Genomic DNA, 22999 nt, shown 5'->3' on the forward strand with positions numbered 1-22999 from the left:
AGGACCAGACGATGCACCTAGATTCCTGGCACCCACGCCTCTGATTCTACCACCTGAGTTCCTACCTGCTCATCCAGACACTGGCTTCCTGCACTCCGGGGTCTTAGTCTCTGAATCCTGCCTTCCTGATACAAGCGCCACTGCCCAGCAGGGGACACCTCCAAGCAAAGTCACATGAGGACCTCAGGATCTGGGAGGGACTACAGAAGAGTTTCAAGCAGACCTCTGCCCAGGGAATCCCAAACCGGCTGTGATGTGCCATCAACCCAGCGTGTAAACATACATCCTAAGAAAGAGATGCCACATCTTAATAACATACCTGGTGGTCTCTGAAGCCACAAGTTCATCTTATTTCAACAAGTATTAAACAACTAATACTTGCCGGCAGTGAGGAAAAATATTAGGTACAAGGAGTTCCTTGAGGGCCTGGAGAAAAGACAGACGCATACACACGTTCAGTTGGAAAACAGCCGGGGAGCAGGCAATCTGGGGCTAAATGCAGCCGTCTTCTCTGGTGATGGAGGGGTCATTATATTACAGCACCACACGTGCTGTCAAAAACATCTTTACCAGACACAGCATTAATATGAGGCACAAGGCTGACTTCTTACTCACCACTGAAATGTGAAATCAAAAAGCCTCTGTAGCAAAAGGAGGTGAGAGGAGAAGGGGGTGATATTGATGTTCTCTAAATAGACATGTTGGAGAAGGGTATGGCAACCCACTCCAGTATTCTGGCCTGGAGAATCCCGTGGACAGATGAGCCTGGTGGGCTACAGTCCATGGGGTCACAAAGAGTCGGACACGACTGAAGTGACTTAGCACAAATAGACATGTGGAGGTACGAGAAGGGTGCCCCTCCCCACGAATAAAGGCCCCAGTGGGAAAAAAAAAGATGGGGGTGTATGTAGAAAGTGGAAGGCTTTGGACAGTCCATTGGGTGAGCAGTCTCCAACTCCAGGGTCGTTCACGCTGACTGGAGTGGTAGGAACATGGAAGGAAAGAGTTCAAAGAAAAAAAAAAAAGAGAGAGATCAGTTAGGGCCCAATAACTGTTGACTGTAAGCCAACAGAAGGGTTTGCATTTTATTCCTTAAGCAATAGGGAGCCAGTGAATGTTCGTTGAAGGAGAGATTCCATCAGCATTGAGTTTCAGAATGAGTCTCCACATGATATATGAGAGCAGACTGGCAGCTAGGAGCATGGCCAGGAGATGGAAACAACAGGTTAAGGGAGCAGGATGACAGCCTGAGCCAGGGCAGTGAAGATGGGATGGAGAAGAGGAGACAGATGTCATAATGATACAGAGAAACAATCCAAACATCTTGGTAATGGTTGGGCACTGATGATAACAAAGATGCCTGCAATGTGGGGAGGATGATGGTGGCACCCTCAGAAGGAGGAGGAAGAACAGGTTTGAAGGGAGAAGACGACAGTTGCAGACCCATGCTCTGAATGATTAGTCAAAGACCAGTGAGCAACCTCAGGGCTTGGCTGCATCAGTTAGAGGGTCCTAGAGTGGTATGGAACTGGAGGGTACTGGGCAGAGGAATCCCCAAGGGGGTGCCATGGAGGAGCCATCTTCCCACCAACACTCCCCATGTGAGCTCCAGTTTCTGGGGGCCTGCAAAACCAAACCTTGAGCACCTATGGGAACTGTCAATATTTGCCTGGTTAAGAGCCCCAGCTAGAGACTCAGCAACAGCTCCTCCACACACAGTAATCGGCATCATTCACGGGGGCTTAGGGGAAACCGTCTCAAGTGATACCACTTCACACTCAGCACTTGACATTTCCAAGACACTCCACAGGCATTAGCTAATTAATCCTCGAGTCTGTTTAGCCCCCAAAAGAACTCCCAGAGGCTCCACTTGTACCCCACGGGAGGGGAGTTTCACACTCTCTGAAGCTCGGGATCCCCAGCATTGAGAAGACAGCCTTGCAGACAGCCACTCGCCCACTCCCTTGCCTGCTGGTGACTCAAACAGCTGCCAGGCACACAGCGAGAGGCCCTGAGAGAAGAGGTCCTCACTGAGGCAGATGCTTCCCGGGAAAGAGACAGGAAGATGAAGAGAGACATAGGAGACCAGCGTCCACCCAGCTCAGCCCCTACCAGGTACCCTCCCTGTGCACTTAACTCAGCGTATTTAGTGACTGCTCAGTCAGTCCTCAAAATGATCCTGTGATAGAGACATCTGCCTTAGGCTGGATTCCCCTCAGGAGTCCCTGAGAAAGGCATTCAAGCGCAAGTAGTTTATTTGGGATGCGATTCCAGGAACCACCCTTGTGAGAGAGGGGAAGAGAAACAAGGGACAGAAGCCAACAGAAGGCAGGTCAAGGAGCACACCATTCCTGCAGGCAAGGGAGGGTCCATTCTATGCAGAACACCACAGTCATCCCTCGGAGGGGCCAGGGAGCTGGGGGATTGATCCTCAGCTGCCAGCCATCACGGGTGCATTAACTCCCCACTGCATCCAGCCCATGCCAGGTGTGTGTTCAGATCAGCCCCTTAGCCAGATGCCCCCGAGCGCTTGCCTCAGACGCAGCCAGGCCAGAGTGCACAGGGATGGTAGTGCCCAGAGACACGAACCAAGTTTCAGCAGCACCTGCTACAATACCACTATTCCTATTTTCATAGATGAAGAATTCAAGGCTCAGAAATGGACCTACTTGGCCAAGGTCACACAATGAGAAACTGATGGAGCCCAAACACGAACAGTTTGCCTCCAAAGCCTGGGTCTTTTCCACTGCCTTCCAGGTCTAGCTTTCCTCTTCCCCCTCTTCCTCTTCATCCCAGAGACATAAAACAAGAGACAGGCCTGTCTGCTGGCAGTGTTCCCTCTCTCTGAACTAGCCTCTCAAACAACTCTTCCCAGCAGCTTTCCCCGAGATAAAGGCTTGATGACAGATCTGCCTGTTGACAAAATCCGGAACAAAGCAGGGCATCTTCTCTTAGCAGCATCCATTCCTCCTTTAATCCATTTGATAACGTTGTGCAGTGCGGACCCGCAGGGGTTCAAAGCGCTGTAAACTCCCCGTGCTGATGCCGCGGCTCGTGCTCCTGGTTTGTGCTTGGTTTGCCCCTGTGCGGACCGGTGGTGGGGATCTGCCACCAGTTGGAGGGTTGCATTTGGCAGGAGAGGTTTCTATGCATTTGGGAGATTCATTTGCCAAGCACCAGGGACTGCAGTCAAGTGTTGAAGGGAGCAGGCAACCGGGCAATCGTGAGCCAAACCCTATTTGGTAGGTGGTTCTCTCTCACCCTGAGAAGAAAAGCAGCATTCCTCTGCTTTCACACCCCAGAACACACTGTCTTCTCATCCACCCATTAGCGCTGTCCCATCAGGGGACAGGAGGGAAGCTGGGGGTCAAGGAAGTGGTGGGTGGCCAGAGAGAAAGAAGGGACCAGGGATGCCCCATAGGGCAGGGCACATACTTAGCCTTGCTACCAGCCTTGGCAGTAGGTAAGGATGGCCAACAGTGAGCATCGGGTGGGGCTGATGCTACAGGTAATGGGCAAGAGGGTGACCAGAAGTCTCAGACTGGGGACTAGGCAGAGATCTGGCAGACAGGCAGGTGGGCGACAGTAGCCATCCTCTTTCAAAGGGATGCCGACATGGTTTATACTGTTGTCAAAAGGCAATTGTTACATTTTCAGGAAGTCTACCAGTAGTTGTTAAACATGGCCATTAGTAAACATCAAATTATATAAACTATAATTAAATTAAGAACAAAGATAAAATGTACTCAAAACATATTCCTTCCTACTTATTTTACTGCATCTTACTATTCTCTATATTGCTGAGTTTACTTAAATTGATTATATCTGTATGGTGGAAATTCTAAATCATAGTGGCTACTGTGCTTCTCTTGAAATGAACCATGTTGGTAGTCTTTAGACCATGGAATTTGGCAAATATTATTAATGAAAATTGGGTCTCCTTTTTTTTTTTCCTGCAAAGCCTGTGTGCACTAGCATTTATCAGCACACTAGTGGTATTTGCTACCCTAAATCAAGCGGTTCCTCTCTACCTGGCATCATGCTGGACATCTGACGTTTGTCATGTGCAGCCTGGGCAGCACACACCTGTAGGGCATGTGGGCTGTTACGGTATCAAACCACGTTCATTTGGGCTGGGAAACAACGGCTGTCCCATAGATCGCCAGTGGGAATTTGCCGTATGACTTAGGGAGCTCAAACCAGCGCTCTGTGACAACCTAGAGGGGTGGGATGAGGGTGGAAGGTGGGAAGGAGGTTCAAGAGGGAGGGGACATATGCATACCTGGGGCTGATCCATGCTGATGCGTGGCAGAAACCAACACCACATTGTAAAGCAATTTTCCTTCAGTTAAAAGCAAACAAACCAAAAACATAATAATAATAATAACTTCTGCCCCAGGGCCCTGCTGTGTTCCTTCCATCCTAGCCACCAGCCCCTCCCGCAAGGCCACTCAAGGTTAGTGCCTGAGCCTTTTCTAGCACTAGCTGATAGCCATTCATGCACTACAAGTTGATAGTATTTTTACTGTAACCTTTGCTTATAACTATCCTGTAAGTTGGGTATTATTATCACCCCTGTTCTACAGATGAGGAAATTGAAGCTCTGAGAAAAAACCCAACTCACTCAGAGTCACACATCTAGCTCAAAGCAGAGCCGAGATGAAGCTTAAGTTAGCCTGAGCCCAGCCAAAGTTCCCAACCACAAGACAGGACCATTCCTCAAAAGCATGGAGGTCTGAAAGCTGGTGGCCCAGGCTGAGCTCCAAATCCTAGGAGACACACAGAGCGAGCTGAAGCCTCAGCTCAGGTTAGCTGTGTAAGGCCCTGGATTCAGAGCACAAGGGAGAGACCCAGTTCATAAAACAGCAGCATTTGTCTGATAGACAAGGCAAACCCTTGTTATTAGAATTGCACAGCATGCCAGAGAGGGCCCTGCTAGCAAGGATGTTCTTGAGGTGAGAGCTCAGAGATCCAGCCTAGAACTCCTGAGGTCTCAAGACAAGACTTACCTTTGAGGCCAGGGTGGTTCAAGAGGCCTCACAGCTGAGCTGCTAGACTCTTTCTAGTGGTCTCCCCTCCCCTTTCTCTCCTCCCCTACCCTTCCCTTCTGTGCCCAATCTGAGTCCTTGAACAGTGAATATGAAACACCATGACTGCCCTCAGGAAGCTTACATTCTGGACTATGGAGAAGCTGCACATCTATATGAAAACTATAAAAACTAAATATTTGATGAACACAGCACAGTTGAGGTCACAAAGCCCATGTCACAGCTGAGAGACAACAGGAAAGCTTCCAGATGTCCTCCTCTGTTGTTAGACATGTCATCTATTGGACGACACAAAGGTTTTCTATTACTTCACTTCTCAGACATAATGTATAGCATGACCAACTCAATGGGCATGAATTTGAGCAAATTCCAGGAGATAGTGAAGGACAGGGAAGCCAGGCATTCTACAGACCATGGGATCGCAAAGAATCAGACATGACTTAGTGACTGAACAACAATTGTAAGACTGAATCACCAAATTAGCAGTTTTCTGAAGGAAAAACATCTACTTTATGTGACAACTACAAGAGCCACCCTGATTTCAGAAATGCACGTTGTAAGATAGAAAATTGTATCCTCATGCTCCAAGGTCACTTGGACAAAGGATACAGCAAAGAGGCAGTCTCGTCAAAGTTCCCCTTGAGGTTCAGTCGTTCAATCATTCGACGAATATTTCTTGAGAGCCCAGTACTGGAGACACCATATAGAGCAGAAAATGCAGGCTTGCTCCCTGTAAGACCTCCAGCCAAGCAGTGGACAGTCATCACGTTAGTAAAGCAAACAGATAATAGTGCACTTAGAAATACACTCTAAGGAAGTACTGGATTCTGTGAGAGAAGTGAAAAGGCAAGGACTCCCTGCAACAGGTAGTCGGGGAGGGTGACGTAGGGAGGGTGCGCCAGGGAGAGGGGTGCCCTGTGATGGAGAGAGTCTGGTGTGCACGTGTTATGGAAAGCAAGCCAGTCCAGGGAGCACAGAGTGTGGGAAGGGAGCCAGTACATGGCACAGAGCAAGGCCAGGTCAGCTACAGCTGTATCAGCCATGCAAGGGGCTTGATTCTAATCCAAGCACAACTAGAACTTAGATAAAAGTTTTATGCAGAAAAGTGACACATGCTGATGTAGGTTTCAGACGGACTGACTGGGCACTGGATTGAGAATAGGACCACTGGGGAGGACTTCCCTGGCAATCCAGCAGTTAAGACCGTGATTTCAATGCAAGGGGTGCGGGTTCTATCCCTGGTCAGGGAACATGCTCTGTGGCCAAAGAAAATTTTTTTAATTAAAAATTTTTTTTAAAATTAGACCTGTTGGGGATGGTGGGAAGGGTTGACATGGGAAACCCAGGGACAAGGCTGTTCCAGTGATCCAGGCAAGCAGTTGTATGCCTGGGACTAGGGTCCTGGCTACTAAGGAGAAGCTTCATTCAAGATTTGGAGAGAGCCAAGAGTCTGTTGTGATTGACTGTGCATGGGGGAGAGGAGGAGGCTTTCATGGGTGTTGCCCTCGAGTAGCTGGAGTTGCTGTTGACTAAAGAGGTGGGGGAGGGCAGCTTCCCTGGTGACTCAGATGGTAAAGAATCCACCTGCAATACGGGAGACCTGGATTCGATCCCTGGGTTGGGAAGATCCCCTGAAGGAGGGCATGGCAACCCACTCCAGTATTCTTGCCTGGAGAATCCCATGGACAGAGGAGCCTGAAGGGCTACAGTCCATGGGGTCACAAAGAGTCAGACACAACTAAGCAACTAAGCACAGCACAGCACAAAGAGATACTGGTATGCACACAGCTGCCACTTCTTATCCGAGGGGAGGTGGAGAAACGGCCAGGACAAGAGTGGCAGAGGCCTTGCGAAGTATGAACAGAGCCTGGGAGAGCAGGTACTGGAGCTGGACTGAATTCTTCTTCTTTGTTTTCTCATCACAAGAAACACAATCAATGATCTGAGTGGTAACATATAAAACAGATGCTGTGTGAGTATCAAGATGAAAAAAACCCCAAGTTTGCTGTGGTCTTGGAAGGCTTCATGGAGGAGACAATTTCTCCTCTAGATGTAGAAGGACAAATAGATCCTAAATAGGTGAAGTGGATTGGGAAGGCATGACCCGACCTAGGGGACGGCGAAGGAAAAGTAGGCAAATGCAAACTAGGGAGACACTGGAACTAGGATCCCTGTCTATCTCTCCCCTGTTGCCTGGACAGGACAGCAGCTTTCTCAGGCTGCCTTACCTGGTCTAGGGAATGCTGGCAGAGTTCTATTCTCCCTTTCTCTTTTGATTGCTCTGGGTCTTTGTTGCTGCGTGCACACTTTCTCTAGTTGCGGAGAGCAGGGGCTACTCTCTGTTGCCGTTTGTGGGCTTCTCATTGCAGTGACCTCTCTTGTTGCAGAGCCCAGGCTCTAGGTGTGTGGGCCTCAGGAGTAGCAGCATGTAGACTTGGTAGCCTCAGCTACCCTAGCTGGCTCTAGTGCGAGGACTACGGTGGCCCACAGGCTTAGTTGTTCCAATGCCTGTGGAATCCTCCTATACCAGAGATCGAACCCGTGTCCCCTACATTGGCAGGTGGATTCTTAACCACTGTACCATCAGGGAAGTCTTCCCTTTCTTTTTAAAACAGTATTATTAAGATGTGTGTGTGTGCGCACACACTAAGTTGCTTCAGTCGTATCCGACTCTTTGCGACACTGTGGACCATATATTGACATACAATAAACTGCACATAATTAAATTCTAATCAGTTTTGACATGTGTAGACACCATGGAAATGATCACTGAAGTTCAAATCATGAACATATCCATCCACTCCAGAAATTTCCTTCCGCCCCTCTCCACCGGCCCCTGTCCTCATCCCCCCGCACTACCAATCTGCTTTCTCTATCAATTTGCTTGCATTTTTAGAATTTTATTTAAATGAAATCATATAATATTACACTTTTTTCCTGACTTCTTCCACTCAGCCTAACTATTTTGAAATTCATCAATGTCACAGCATGTATCAATAGTCTGTTCCTGGGACTTCTGCAGTCCAGTGGCTAAGACTCTGTACTCCCAGGGCAGGGGGCCTGAGCTTGATCTCTGGTCAGGGATCTAGATCCCACATACCACAGCTAAGACTTAGAGCAGTCAAATTAATAAATATATATTTTTAAATAGCTCATTCTCTTTTATTACTGAGTAGGATTCCATTGTATGGATACACCCCTCATGATATACCTGTTCATCTGCTAAAGGATATTGGGTTGTTTTCAGACTGGGGCTATTATGAACAAAACTGCTATAAGCAACTGTGTACAAGTCTTTGTGTGGACACGTGCTTTCTTTTCTCTTGGGTAAATAGCTCGCTGTGGACTGACTGGATCACATAGTAAGTGTCCATTTAACTTTATAAGAAACCATCAAGCTGTTTTCCAAAATGTTGTAGCATTTTACTTCCCACCAGCAGCATATGAGAGTTTCAGGTCTCTCACATCCCCAACACTTGGTCCGGTCAGTCTTTTTCATTTTAGCCACTCTAAAAGGTGTGTAATAATACTTCACTGTGGTTTTAATTTGCATTTCCTAATGACTAATGATGTCGAGATTCTTTTCATGTGCTTATTACCCATTTGCATATCTTATTCAGTGAAATATCTACTTAAATCTTTTGTCTATTTTTAATTGGTTTGTCTTATTATTATTGAAATTTCATTGTATGTTATAGACACAAGTCCTTCATAAGATAAATTATTTGCATTTATTTTCTCTGTCTGTGACTTGCTTTTTTAATTCTCTTTACAGTATCACTCAAAGAGCAGAAGTTTTTAATTTTGATTAAGTACAATTTATTATTATTTTTCTTTCATGAATTGTGCTTTCAGTGTCATATTTAAGAACTCTGCCCAAACAAAGGTTACAAAGACTTCTGTTTTCTTCTAGAAAGCCTATAGTTTTAGGCTTTATATTTATCATCCATTTTGAGCTAATTTTTGTACATGGTGCAAGTTATGGGTCAAAGTTCATTTTTAATGGATATCCAATTGCACCAGGCTTTCCTGGTAGCTCAGCTGGTAAAGAATCCACCTGCAATGCAAGAGACCGAGATTTGATTCCTGGGTTGGGAAGATCCCCTAGAGAAGGGATAGGCTACCCACTCCATTATTCCTGGACTTCCCTGGTAGCTCAGACAGTAAAGAATTTGTCTGCAATGTGGGAGACCTGGGTTCGATCCCTGGGTTGGGAAATCCCCTAGAGGAGGGCATGGCAACCCACTCCAGTATTCTTGCCTGGAGAATCCCCATGGACAGAGCAGCCTGGCTGGCTACAGTCCATAGGGTCGCAAAGAGTCGGATATGACTGAGCACATCCCATTTTTCAGCACATCCAATTGTACCAGCACCACTTGTTTAAAAAAGAAAAAGACTCTTCTTTCTCTGATTGAATTGTCTCTGCACTTTTGTCGCAGATCACTTGTCCACATATATGTAGGGCTACTTTTGCACTTCCAATTCCATTCCATTGATCTATTTGTCAGTCTTGATGCCCATAGCTCACTGTCTTGATTACTACAGCTTAGTAATACGCCTTAAAATCAGGCAGTGTTAGTCCTCCAGCTTCCTTCACTTTCAAAATTGTTTTGGTTATTCTAAGCCCTTTTCATTTCCATATGAATTGAAGAGTCAGCTTGCCAGTTTCTACAATTGCTATGCTACTGCCCACCTCCTCCTTGTCCTTGAACCATTTGACAAGAAAACAAATAGGAAAGAGACTGAGGTGGAGTTGGTGCCACAGCTCCGAACAAAGCAAGAACTCAGGAAGACTGACTGCATTGAAGGAATGCTCTCCCAGTCTCCAACACAGAACAAGGGTGGTTTTGTGCTTCAAACAAAGCATCCCAGGGTCAAAGGTCATGGGCACAAGAGCTCTCCATAGCCTGTCCCCTCCCTCTGGGCACAGGGCATTGCTTCTTGTTCCTCCATTAGAACACTCTGTCTTCTGCTCTGGTCTTTCCTGGTTGTTTGGTGTGGTTTCTGGCCCTGAGGAGCTCCCAGGCTGTCAGCTTCTACATCTGGGTAACCATGGAGTCCAAAACAGAAAAAAATGAGCCCTCAGTAGACACCAAGGGGAAACGATAGAAAAGTAAATGGGCGTGTACACTGGGAAATCCAAAGGAATAACAATTGCTGGGCATTGCTTCAGTAGCTTTAAAGGCAGTTTGGGGAGTTCTCTAGAAATAATAATATAGCTACTACATAGGATAAGCTATGCTCTGTGCTAAACTTTGCTCTCCATAATCTTTTCATTCAGTCCTTAAAGCATCCAGTAGGAGAGGAGTATAATTACACCCATTTTCCAAATAAATCAAGACCTGGAGAGGTTGAATAACTTGCCTCAGTCATTGCTTGCAAGTAGCAGAATCAGAAAACAAGAATCCAGGTCTGTTCGATTCCAAGACCTGCACTCTAGACTGAACCCCAGGATGATTCTGCCTTTAGGGATGAGGAATGGAAAAGGCTCATAGATGTGTACAGTCAGACTAGCATGATTTAATAAGCTGCTACTATGAGCCAGGACTGTACTCAGGACCGTCTGATATAGCCATGTGTGACAAGCATGCAGGGAGGACGACTAACTCTCCTCTGGACAACTGGGAAGCCACACCCTGACCAGAGAGGGGAGGCCTTCCATGACAGATTTGAAAACAGAAAGGAAAGACCTAGGGGTGCCAGCATCTTGTGGAAGAGGGTAACCTGCCAGTCTTCACCCCGGAGGCTTCTTGAACTGGCTTAAGCACAAAAGAGGAATCATGGCGTTGGGCGGGCAGAGACCCCGTGGCTTTATGCACCAGGGGAGTCACTCGCAGCAGGCTCTCTCCAGATGGCAGCTGTGTGGCCACCCACACCTCCAGGGTTAATTTCCCCTGCTCAAAAGCCTCTCTTAAAGAGTTCCAGCAAAAATTTCAAGTCAGACTTTGTTGACTCAAGTAGGATCTTTCTGCTTCCCTGGTGGCTTAGACGGTAAACAATCTGCCTGCAATGCAGGAGATCTGGGTTTGATCCCTGGGTCAGGAAGATTTCCTGGAGAAGGAAATGGCTACCCACCCCAATATTCTTGCCTGGAGAATTCTATGGACAGAGGAGCCTGGTGGGCTAAAGTTCATAGGGTCACAAACAGATCGTTCTAGAACCTATCCATGTGACACTACTGGATCAGAACCAATCCTCCTTGTCCTCTTCCAGACAATGATCAGGTAGTGTCACTCCTGACTCACTGGATGAGAATGACTCAGTTAAACCACTTTGCCCGGGAACAGAAGAGTGAAACAGCCCTGAAGGAAAGTGGAGGGAGCGTTGCCAGAAGACAACAGAAGTCAGTGCAGCAGGCAGAACAACAGATGTGTGCTCTGACTTCTCCCAGACTCAAATGTCCAGGGCAGCCCCACACAGCACACAAGGCATCAACCCATAACACTGTGCTTGCCTCTCCGGGCTCCCCTTCTGTTATGGATCTTCACAAACTCAGAAACACGTGTCTACTTCCAGCAGCTGAATCCGCCTCCTTGTCCTCTTCCAGACGATGAAGTCCAACTCTGGCACCTGCATCTTTCAGAGAGGATGGACTTCTTTCTGCTTTAATGATGACCCTATCTTAGATTTATACATGCCTGTCCTCCATACATAGAAATTGTGTGTCTTCTCCCAGAATCTGGACCTGTAATGTGATACGCACGACTAGTGACAATGAGACAGGCATCTGGAACTAGAAATGTCCCCAACACCTAGGCTGTATGGTCACTGTGTCCACTGTCCTCTACCCAGGAGCATGTGGAGGAGGCCAGGAAGCAATGCTTGGACTGGCAGCTCTTTACCCCTCGCCAGGTGTCTCTGCAAAATCACTCTTTGTCCCAGGTTCCAACAGGCCTGAGGGGCTTCTTCTAAAGCTACTGTTGGCTCCAGTCAACTGGACAGTATAACAAAGGACAGATGAGACCAAGCCAACCTCCAGGACATCCAGGAGAGGTGACCAGGTCCCAAACTCCTGGGTCTTCTCTGGCCCACCAGTCTCCAGGCAAAGGAACACCAAACAGGGTAAGACAGACCCATCCCTCCTGGAGAGAAACAAGTGTGTGAGATGTTTCACATGCAGCGGCAACAGCCACGGCAGCAAAAAAGGCAAGTTCAAAGGTAATTGGACGAGGAGTTTTAAGCACGGCTATTCCCGCAGCAAACTGCTTCATGAATACCCATCGGGATCTGTCCATATGGACAGCAGAAGGGCTCCTGCTGTTCTTTTGCTAATAAAAACTGTTGTGATTACATTTCCAATCCTTTTGGAATGGGGCCTCAGTGAAGCCGCAGCATGGCGTGCTGAGAATGTGTCTTCCTGGCTGATAGGCAGCATCCCCACCCCCGGCGGCCCCAGCCTTGAAGGGGTGCAAAGATCAGCACCCTTTGGCTGCATAAGGAAGGTGCTCAGGGGAGTCTGGGACTGAACAGGTGTGTGTGTGTATGTGTGTGTCTGTGACTGTGCCGTCTTACACATGCTACGCACACACGCAGGAAAATCTTAATTAATGGAACAACCTTCTATAAGTGGTTCCAGTCACTTAGTGGTTTCCAGTTAATTAGAGGATAACCTGCGATTTTTTTATTTCACTCTCCTTGTGGAAGTCCATTAGTCTGGTTTCACCCCTACATTCATGCCAGAGCCCCAGCTAGTGGCTTTGTTAAGAATGGCCTCCCTTACCCTGCATTTTCTATCAAAATTCTACCTGTTCTTTGTGCTCTGAGTCAATTTGAATGCTTCCTCCTGCATGAGGCTCTCCCAGATTGCTAGCCTCAGGTGGGGAAATTTTCCCGCCCTCAGAGAATACTCTTCTAAAGCACTTAACACATTCTGATCTTCTCTCCCCCTGGAAGCTCCACGCTCCTGTAGGTCATTGTCAGGGCCTTGCCTCAAAGGCCCCAATGTCAGTAACATAGGACTTGGGATACAGTTCAGTTCAATTCAGTCGCTGAGTCATGTCCGATTCTTTGCGACCCCATGAACCACAGCACTCCAAGCCTCCCTGTCCATCACCAACTCCCGGAGTTCACCCAAACCCATGTCCATTGAGTCGGTGATGCCATCCAACCATCTTATCCTCTATTGTCCCCTTCTCCTCCTGCCCTCAATCTTTCCTAGCATCAGGGTCTTTTCAAAAGAATCAGCTCTTCGAATCAGGTGGCCAAAGTATTGGAGTTTCAGCTTCAACGTCAGTCCTTCCAATGAACACCCAGGACTGATCTCCTTTAGGATGGACTGGTTGGATCTCCTTGTAGTCCAAGGGACTCTCAAGAGTCTTCTCCAACACCACAGTTCAAAAGCATCAATTCTTCAGTGCTCAGCTTTCTTTACAGTCCAACTCTCACATCCATACATGACCACTGGAAAAACCATAACCTTGACTAGATGGACCTTTGTTGGCAAAATAATGTCTCTGCTTTTTACTATGCTGTCTAGGTTGGTCATAACTTTCCTTCCAAGGAGTAAGCGTCTTTTAATTTCATGGCTTCAATCACCATCTGCAGTGATTTGAGAGCCCAGAAAAATAAAGTCAGCCTCTGTTTCCACTGTTTCCCCATCTATTTCCCATGAAATGATGGGACCAGATGCCATGATCTTAGTTTTCTGAATGTTGAGCTTTAAGACAACTTTTTCATTCTCCTCTTTCACTTTCATCAAGAAACTCTTTAGTTCCTCTTCACTTTCTACCATAAGGGTGGTGTCATCTGCATATCTGAGGGTATTGATATTTCTCCCAGCAATCTTGATTCCAGCTTGTGCTTCTTCCAGCCCAGCATTTCTCATGATGTACTCTGCATATAAGTTAAATAAGTAGGGGGACAATATACAGCCTTGACGTACTCCTTTTCCTATTTGGAACCAGTCTGTTGTCCCATGTCCAGTTCTAACTGTTGCTTCCTGACCTGCATACAGGTTTCTCAAGAGGCAGGTCAGGTGGTCTGGTATTCCCATCTCTTTCAGAATTTCCCACAGTTTATTGTGATCCACATAGTCAAAGGCTTTGGCATAGTCAATAAAGCAGAAATAGATGTTTTTCTGGAACTCTCTTGCTTTTTCGATGATCCAGCAGATATTGGCAATTTGATCTCTGGTTCCTCTGCCTTTTCTAAATCCAGCTTGAACATCTGGAAGTTCATGGTTCACGTATTGCTGAAGCCTGGCTTGGAGAATTAAGCATCACTTTTCTAGCGTGTGAGATGAGTGCAATTGTGCGGTAGTTTGAGCATTCTTTGGCATTGTCTTTCTTTGGGATTGGAATGAAAATTGACCTTTTCCAGTGCTGTGGCCACTGCTGAGTTTTCCAAATTTGCTGGCATATTGAGTGCAGCACTTTCACAGCATCATCTTTCAGGATTTGAAATAGCTCAACAGGAATCCCATCACCTCCACTAGCTTTGTTCATAGTGATGCTTCCTAAGGCCCACTTGACTTCACATTCCAGGATGTCTGGCTCTAGGTGAGTGATCACACCATCGTGATTATCTGAGTCATGAAGATCTTTATTATACAGTTCTTCTGTGTATTCTTGCCACCTCTTCTTAATATTTTCAGCTTCTGTTAGGTCCATACCATTTCTCTCCTTTATTGAGCCCATCTTTGCATGAAATGTTCCCTTGGTATCTCTAATTTTCTTGAAGAGATCTCTAGACTTTCCCATTCTATTGTTTTCCTCTATATCTTTGCATTGATCGCTGAAGAAGGCTTTCTTATTTCTCCTTGCTATTCTTTGGAACTCTGCATTCAAATGGGTATATCTTTCCTTTTCTCCTTTGCTTTTCACTTCCTTTCTTTTCACAGCTATTTTTAAGGCCTCCTCAGACAGCCATTTTGTTTTTTGCATTTCTTTTTATGGGGGGTGGTCTTGATTCCTGTCTCCTGTACAATGTCACGAACCTCCATCCATAGTTCATCAGGCACTCTATCAGATCTAGTCCCTTAAATATATTTCTCACTTCCACTGTATTGTCTTAAGGGATTTGATTTAGGTCATACCTGAATGGTCTAGTGGTTTTCTCCAATTTCTTCAATTTCAGTCTGAATTTGGCAATAAGGAGTCCATGATCTGAGCCACAGTCAGCTCCCGGTCTCATTTTTGCTGACTGCATAGAGCTTCTCCATCTTTGGGATACAGCAGGTGCACAATAACTGCTCCTTAAATGAATGAACATTCATTCTTTTTTTGTACACCTAAAACTAATATAATTTGTAAATCAACTATACTTCAATCTTTTTTTAAACTGAACATTCATTCTTGATACAGTCTGAATGTTTAGGGGCCTGGGATCGAGGAAAATTCAAGACCTCCATAATACTAAATATTTTTTCATTTTCAAAGACAAACTCCTGCTTTTTTCACTACTTTCTTCATTCTCACAAAATTATTGTGTGTGTGTTCATGCTCAGTCACTCAGCCATGTCTGACTCTTGTAGTCTTATGGACTATAGCCCACCAGGCTCCTCTATCCATGGAATTCTCCAGGCAAGAATACTGGAGTGGGTTGCCATTTCCTCCTCCAAAGGATCTTGCTGACCCAGGGATCAAACCAGAGTCTCCTGCATCTCCTACATTGGCAGGCAGATTCTTTATCACTGAGCCACCCCTAATTAAAAAGCCCAGCCCACTGGGTATGTATTGATTAAGAATGTATGCTCTGCAAGTTCATTGTCTTCCCTTGGAGTCAGCACACATAAACTTGCAAACATACGTACGTACACACAAGTAGATGCAGCATCACCATTTTTTTTATCTCCAATATACAAAAATTCTTGTTTGCAAACATCAGTAAGAAAGCAGTTATTCACTTTCTCAAAGAGTTCTTATTTCACTTAAGGAGTCATCCCAGGGTCCCCTTCAGAGGGGGTTCTCCCACCATATCTGAGGGTTCGTTCGTTAACATTAACTGCTTGAATACAAGTGTAAGGAAGCTTCCATTGGCTGTGGTTCTGTAAACTTCACTTAAGCCTAATCAAAATGCTGATGAAGCACCTCTGAGAGGACTGAATAAAGCCAGCGGGCAAATGAAGTTCTCTTTGCAAAAATATATCCATTTACAGACAACACATTAAGGCAGAACTTGTAAGGTATGACTCTGCCTCTAAACCAGTCATGTGGACTCAAGCTTGTCACCTCTCTGGGCCCTGATTTCCCTGTCTGTTGAGTGAGGTCAAGAGGATTGGTAAGGCAGCTGAGCTCTAGGGCAGGAGTTTATCCCTAGAATACAATATAAATGGTACTTGACCAAAAATATTTGGTTGAGTCTAGGAAACATCAGTATCCTCCCACATCATTGCCACCAACTTCAATCATCCCGAGTGTTCACTTCGCTGAGCAAACAACTCCAAAGTCTCTGTGGCTCAACAAAACAAAGGTTTGCTGTTGCTGTTCCTAGATTCATTGGAAAAGACCCTAATGCTGGGAAAGACTGAAGGCAAAAGGACAAGGGGGGCAGTGAAAGATATAATGGTTAGAGCACATCATTGACTCTATGGACTTGAATCTGAGCAAACTTGGGAGATAGTAAAGGACAGGGGAGCCTGGCGTGCTGAAGACAATAGGGCTGCAGACAGTCTGACGCAACTTAGCAACTGAACAAAGAACGAACTTAAGTCTCAGGAGAACTCTGCTCCACACAGGGACTCTGGAATCGAGGCCAACGGTCTCCTCCAGGTTAGAGCTGAACCCCCTAAAATGTCTTAGCCTCCTCCCTCACTGCAGCAGAGGGAGGGACAGCTGTAAGACCTTCCATGTTCACTCCAGAAGGGATTCCCCCAACTTCAGTTGACTGCCCATGGCCAGAGTAGTCACATGGCTCTGGAGAAGCAAATAGTCTATCAGTGATGTGATCACCATGGTCTCTGCTACATGCAAGGACACCCCTGACTCCTGCTCTCCAATCTACAGAGTCTTATAAGTCTTTCCCTTATTTCCTTAGAGTAAAGCCAGACTGTCCCCCATAAGATTATTCTCTGTAAGAAAGCCAACAGGGCATCAGTGTCCCCAGTCACAGGGCCAATGTCATCAGCCCTTGATGAAAGGTCAACAAAGCCCTCGTTTATGGCAAAAAAGTGTCTAGTTGGTGCCAATTCCAAATTAAGCCAAGTCAGCCACTCCCAGCTTCAGAGCAACCCCAACCCCTACTGCCATGGCTGCTGTATGCCACCTGGGCATTCTCTACTTCTAGCCCAACCAAATCATCTAGTGACTAGACCCACCACTGAAATGGGCTTCCGCAGCCAGACCCCTGCCTCCAGCTCCTCCTACCCCTGCCAGTTGCAGCTGTCTGCCCACTGGAAGAGCCTAAGGCTCCCAACACACACTGGCCATCTCCCTGCCTCAGCTGGCAACCATCCAAGGCAGAACCTCCTTCCAGGCTACTGAAGCCCTCCCTCTGGTCCAGCCCCCAATCCTCAGCCCACAGCCCTGGTGGACTATGGGACAGGTGGAGACAGGGGCATATTCACAGCCCATCAGTCCTTTGAGGGACTTTTTCATATGCTTTTATTCCTTTTACTTCCTGGTCCATCTGGAGGTCGATTTCATCAAGTTCACAATAAAAAGAGGCTGAAGGGAAATGACTGACCTCTCTATTAGTAAAGCAGAGAAGTCCCCCTTTCTACAGTCAGAGGACAGAGTTGACATGAGACAGGGAAGATATGGGAGAGCTTCCACCTTTTTCTGATGCCCCCAAGTGAGTCATATCAACTCTGAATGGATAAAAGAACAAGAGAATGAATGAAAGAATGTCACACGACAGGTGCTTAATGAATATCCATTCATTTATTCTTTGTAGTGTTGGCTGACGTAACATGTCAGTAGATCCCTGGTCCTGCCAGCAGAACTGGACAAGATTGCCGAGAAAAGAACAAGCATCTCCTGTGGATAAATCCTTTTTAGCATTCATTATGCAGCAGGCTGTGTAACACACATGGCATTAGTGCTTGTGATCCTCACAACAACCTCACGGGATAGACAATACCTACATTATGAGTATTACTCCGATTTTTAACTCCCATGAGATATAATTCCTATGATTATTCCTACATTACTGAGGCCTGATGTTTGCTATGAGCCAGCCAGCAAATGGCAGAGCCCAGCTATGAGTTCAAGGATCTAACTGATCTGTGAAGTACATCCAGTTACAGAATTTGATTGGAATTCAATTCAGGCGGAACCTCTCAGGCCCCTACTGTGTGCTCGTGTAGTCTACACTAGGTGACTCTGCACATGGGGAATATAGAAACGATGAGTCATGAGCCCTGCCCTAAAGGAGCTTGTGACTCAGCAGAAGGGACGGTGACAATGATGCCACACCCCACACCCACCTGGAGAACACCCTGGGTGACGGCGTGGAAGCACCAAGCAAACATAAACACTGATCAAAAGGAGAGCGTCGTAGTTGCTATGGCTACACACAGGGCACTGAGGGGAGCCACACCCCACCTGTGAGTGGTGATGAGGCGGAACCCACTGGACTCGGGGGAGGAAGACTGCCCCCTGCTGCCACTGCCACCTCGGAGAGCTGGAGACACAGGTTGAGTCAGGAGGGCCTGCCACTCCCGGGGACCCGTAGACAACAAAGACAGCTTAGGCAGAGTGATATGTGCCCTCGAGCACCATGATGACTAAAACCCAGAGATGCAGGAGGGATAGAGCATCGCAGCTGTGCCTGCTAAATATAGCCTGACTCCAGCTCCCCACGGAGAGGCAACCAGAGCCATCTTCCAGGGGCGGCTCTAAAAATAAAGCTGCAAACTAGCTTCACACTTCCCTCAGCTGCTCGGGGCCCACGAGTTGGCATCTGCCTCTGAGAGGTTGGCAGAGAGGGTGGAGATGAGGTGGTGGACCGTAGGCGGACTTTGAGGTTCCTAGGACCCTCCTAGGAACACTGCAACGCTTGTGGTCCTGTCTAAGGAGCTCAATGAGTGAGTGAATCAATGTCACTGACTTTAGTAAGTTCACTAAGCAGTTGGATTTGTTATTCCCACTTTACAGATGAAGAAACTGAGGCTTCTCATAGAGAAGACATGACTTGGCCAAGGTCACACTAAGAGTAAACAGGAGTCAGGACATCACTGCAACTTCTTCAACCAGATCCACCGATTTTTACAGCTCACGGCCTGTCTTCACCCTCTGCCCCTTCTCTCTTCAGCTCCTCCATCAATTGCACCGGCCCCTGCCTTCACTTTCTCATCCCATCCCCACTAGAGCCCCACACCACCCCAGGCTTCCTCAAATGGGCAGAGAAGAGATACAGACTGTAAGTTCCATGAGGAAAGAGATAACATCTATTTTATTCTCCACTATTCCCTCAGCCTCTAGAGTAATGCCTGAAGAGAGAAGGCACTCAATATTTCTTGAAAAATAACTCCATTTCCTCTTCTCATATCAGATCCAATCCATTAAAATCCCCATAGGCTCTGAGTCCAAAACACATCCAGGGGACATCCCTGGCAGTCCAGTGGTCAGGACTCTGGGCTTCCATTTCAGGGGGCAAGGGGTCAATCCCTGGTCAGGGAACTAATATCCTGCATGTTGCATGATGTGGTCAAAAAGAATAAAAGAGAAAACATCTTTTTAAATGTGTTTTAGAAACATATAAACAATTTTTAAATTTTTTTTTAAAGAAACACTTTTTAAATGTTCAGAACATTTATTACAATGGCTGAATTAAAAAGGCTGACCACACCAAGTGTTGGTAGGGATACGGGGAATTGAATACACTGCTAGTGGAAGGTAAAATGGCTTGATCACTTTGGAAAACAGTCTGGCAGTTTCTTACAAAGTTAAACATATACTTACCATATAATGCAATCATTTCACAACTATTTAACCAAGAGAAGGGAAAGCATATGTCCACACAAAGACTTGTACACAAATGTTCACAGCAACTTTATCTGTGATAGCCACAAACTGAAAATCACTCGAATGTTTGTCAGCAGGAGAATGGGTCAACAAAATGTGGTGTATCCATACAGTGCAATATTACTCAGCAATAAAAAGGAATGAGCACGCAACAGCAAAAGGAATGATGTGTGCAACGACATGGCTGCAACTCAAAATAATAAAGCTGAGAGCATCATTAATTATTAGAGAAACACACATCAAATGGATAAAGAAGACATGGTCATATAAATACAACGGACTATTACTCAGCCATAAAAACAAATGAAATATCACCATTTGCAGCAACATGGATAGATCTAGAGATTATCATAGTAAGTGAAGTAACTCAGACAAAGATCAGATGATATCACTTATATGTGGAATCTAAAAGAATTAATACAAATGAATTTATTTATAAAACAGAAACAGATTCACAGACATAGAAAACAAACTTGTGGCTATCAAAGGAGAAAGAGTGAGGGAGAGATCAATTAGGAGCATGGGGTTAACAGATTGCGGTTTAGTCACTAAGTGGTGTCTGACTCTTTGCAACCTCATGGACTGTAGCCCACCAGACTCCTCTGTCCATGGGATTTCCCCAGCAAGAACACCGCAGTGAATTGCTATTTCCTTTTCCAGGGGATCTTCCCGACCCAGGCATTGAACCTGTGTCTCCTGCATTGCAGGTGGATTCTTTACCACTGAGTCACCTGGGAAGCCCATGAGATTAACAGATATCCACTACTACATATAAAACAGATGAACAACAAGGTCCTACTGCATAGCACGGGGAACTATATTCAATATCTTATACAACCTATAATGGAAAAGAATCTGAAAAAAAAAAAATCTGAATGACTTGGCTGCACACCTGAAACTAACACAATGCTGTGAATCAACCATACTTCAATAAAATAATGATAACAATGCTCAGTGAAAGAAGCAGAACAAGAATAAATCAGTACATACTTTTTTTTATATGACTTCATTTATGCAAAATCCTAGAAAATGCAAACTAACCTATAGTGACAGAAAGCTTTGTAATTGACTAGGATTTGATGGGTGGTGGGCAAGGCATGATGAGAATGGGCAAGGAGAGATTACAAAGAACAAAATGAGAGTTTTTCAAACTATGAATTTGTTCATTATCTTGATTATTGTGATGATTTCATGAATATTTACCTACATCATGCTGCAGTCCATGGGGTCGTAAAGAGTCAGACATGGCTGAGCGACTGAACTGAACTGAAGACATGTTAAATTATATCCTGTACATGTCGTTTATTGTATGTCAATTATATCTCAATAAAGTTGTTTTATTGGGGGTTGGGGTTTTCTTTTTAATATCCAAAATTCAACCATTTTGGGTATCAACCTCCACTGCCAACCACTCTGATCTAAAGGCTACAGCTACCTGGATGCCTCGCTCTGTAGGCCCCAGCCCTGCTGAAATTCCTCCTCTTCCAGAATATCCATCCTCTCAGGAAGATGCCAAGGTTCCCTCTCAGCAGTTCCACCACCCACCCCCAGCCACTCTGTTAACTGACTGAGGACAATTCACAGCTGCCCCTCTTCCAGAGACTTGGCTGAGCCACGTCCCCTTGCCGGGGAGGTTACAGCTCCATCCCAAGGACACCAACAGCCAATGACTAATTGATACAGGGATACAGAAGTCTAGTCCCCTTGCTCAAAGATCAGATGATTCCTGCCGCAGAGCCCCACCACCATGGGTCAGGCTGAAGGTAGACTACTCACAAGCACATCCCTGCTCAGTTTCTTCTCCTTTCCTAGGCTTACTCCCCACCCCAGGCTGTACTGAAGAGCACCCGCTGAGAGAATCACAGAAGCCCGAATCCCTTTTCAGGCTCTGGGAAATCAGCTAAAGACAGGCGGTATCAGGGGTGGACCTAGGAAGCAGATCCCAGGATGGGTCTGGGGCGCATCCCTCAGGGCCAGGAGGCAGGTAAGAACTGGGAGTCTGGAGCATGAGGTGCGGGGCACTTGCTGCTTTTCACCTGTGGCGACCGGGATGGGACACAGGTAGAGGAGGAAGCACAGACTCACGCAGCATCTCTGGAGCCCGAGTGATGCGGGAGAAAGGCTGGAGAAGGAAATGGCAACCCACCCCAGTCTTCTTGCCTGGGAAATCCCATGAACAGAGGAGCCTGGCGGGCTACAGTCCAGGGGGCCGCAAGAGTCAGACATGACTTTAGTGACTGAACAACAACAAAAAGGAGAAAGGACAAATATAAGGGCCATAAAATTGGTAGCTGCTGCAGAACACTCAACGCTTTGAAGAGAAAATAGCAAGTTTGAGACAATCAATCACTAATTTAAAGCAATTACAAGAGGCAGACAACTTGTTCAATGGCATTTACAGAGTTAGAGACCCCCACCTCCTGCAGTTAGATGATAGACCTGGGGCTAGATCCAGGACACAATCGTAAGAGTAGCAGAACTTGGAGAAGGTTGTCTTCTCAGGCCCAGCAGTTCTCATACACCAAGTCAGAGCCCTGAAAGGAAGAAATGGGATCCTGAAATTGGAGATGGAGACATGTAAGTAGATACACTTGAATCCCTTGACTCCCTATCTCCCCTAAACATTGAGTGTACTGAAAATGCCTACACGCTATGCATTTTTTTTAATTGAAGGATAATTGTACTACAGAATTGTGTGGTTTTCTGTCATACATCAGCAAGAATCAGCCATAGGTACACCTATTTCTCCTCCCTCCCGAATCTCCCTCCTATCTCCCTCCCCATCCTCCCTTCAGCCTGTCACAGAGCCCCTGTTTAAGCTCCCTGAGTCACACAGCAAATTCCCATTGGCTATCTACATGTGGCTATTTACATGTGGTATTGTAAATTTCCATGTTACTCTCTCCATACATTTCCCCTTTTCCCTCCTCCCATCCCCTGTGTCCATAAGTCTGTTCTCTGTGTCTGTTTCTCCATTGCTGTCCTGCAAATAAATTCATCAGTACCATCTTTCTAGATTCCACATATATGCATCAGTATATGATATTT

At 46.2% G+C, this 22999-nt stretch overlaps 1 long non-coding RNA gene across 3 annotated transcripts in view; it reads right to left on the bottom strand.

Moving 5' to 3' along the window:
* LOC147342854 (uncharacterized) overlaps positions 1–22999 on the bottom strand; it is a 153460-nt gene that overhangs the window by 98874 nt on the left and 31587 nt on the right. For all 3 annotated transcript variants that reach the window (XR_015156767.1, XR_015156765.1, XR_015156764.1), the window contains one exon: positions 22369–22485. This is a non-coding gene — a long non-coding RNA (uncharacterized LOC147342854). The remainder of the gene's footprint in view (positions 1–22368; positions 22486–22999) is intronic.

Source organism: Bos grunniens, chromosome 28 (assembly GCF_055505025.1).
Source record: "Bos grunniens cultivar Pamir isolate PY7600 chromosome 28, Bosgru_T2T1.0, whole genome shotgun sequence".
Classification (NCBI taxonomy): domain Eukaryota; kingdom Metazoa; phylum Chordata; class Mammalia; order Artiodactyla; family Bovidae; genus Bos; species Bos grunniens.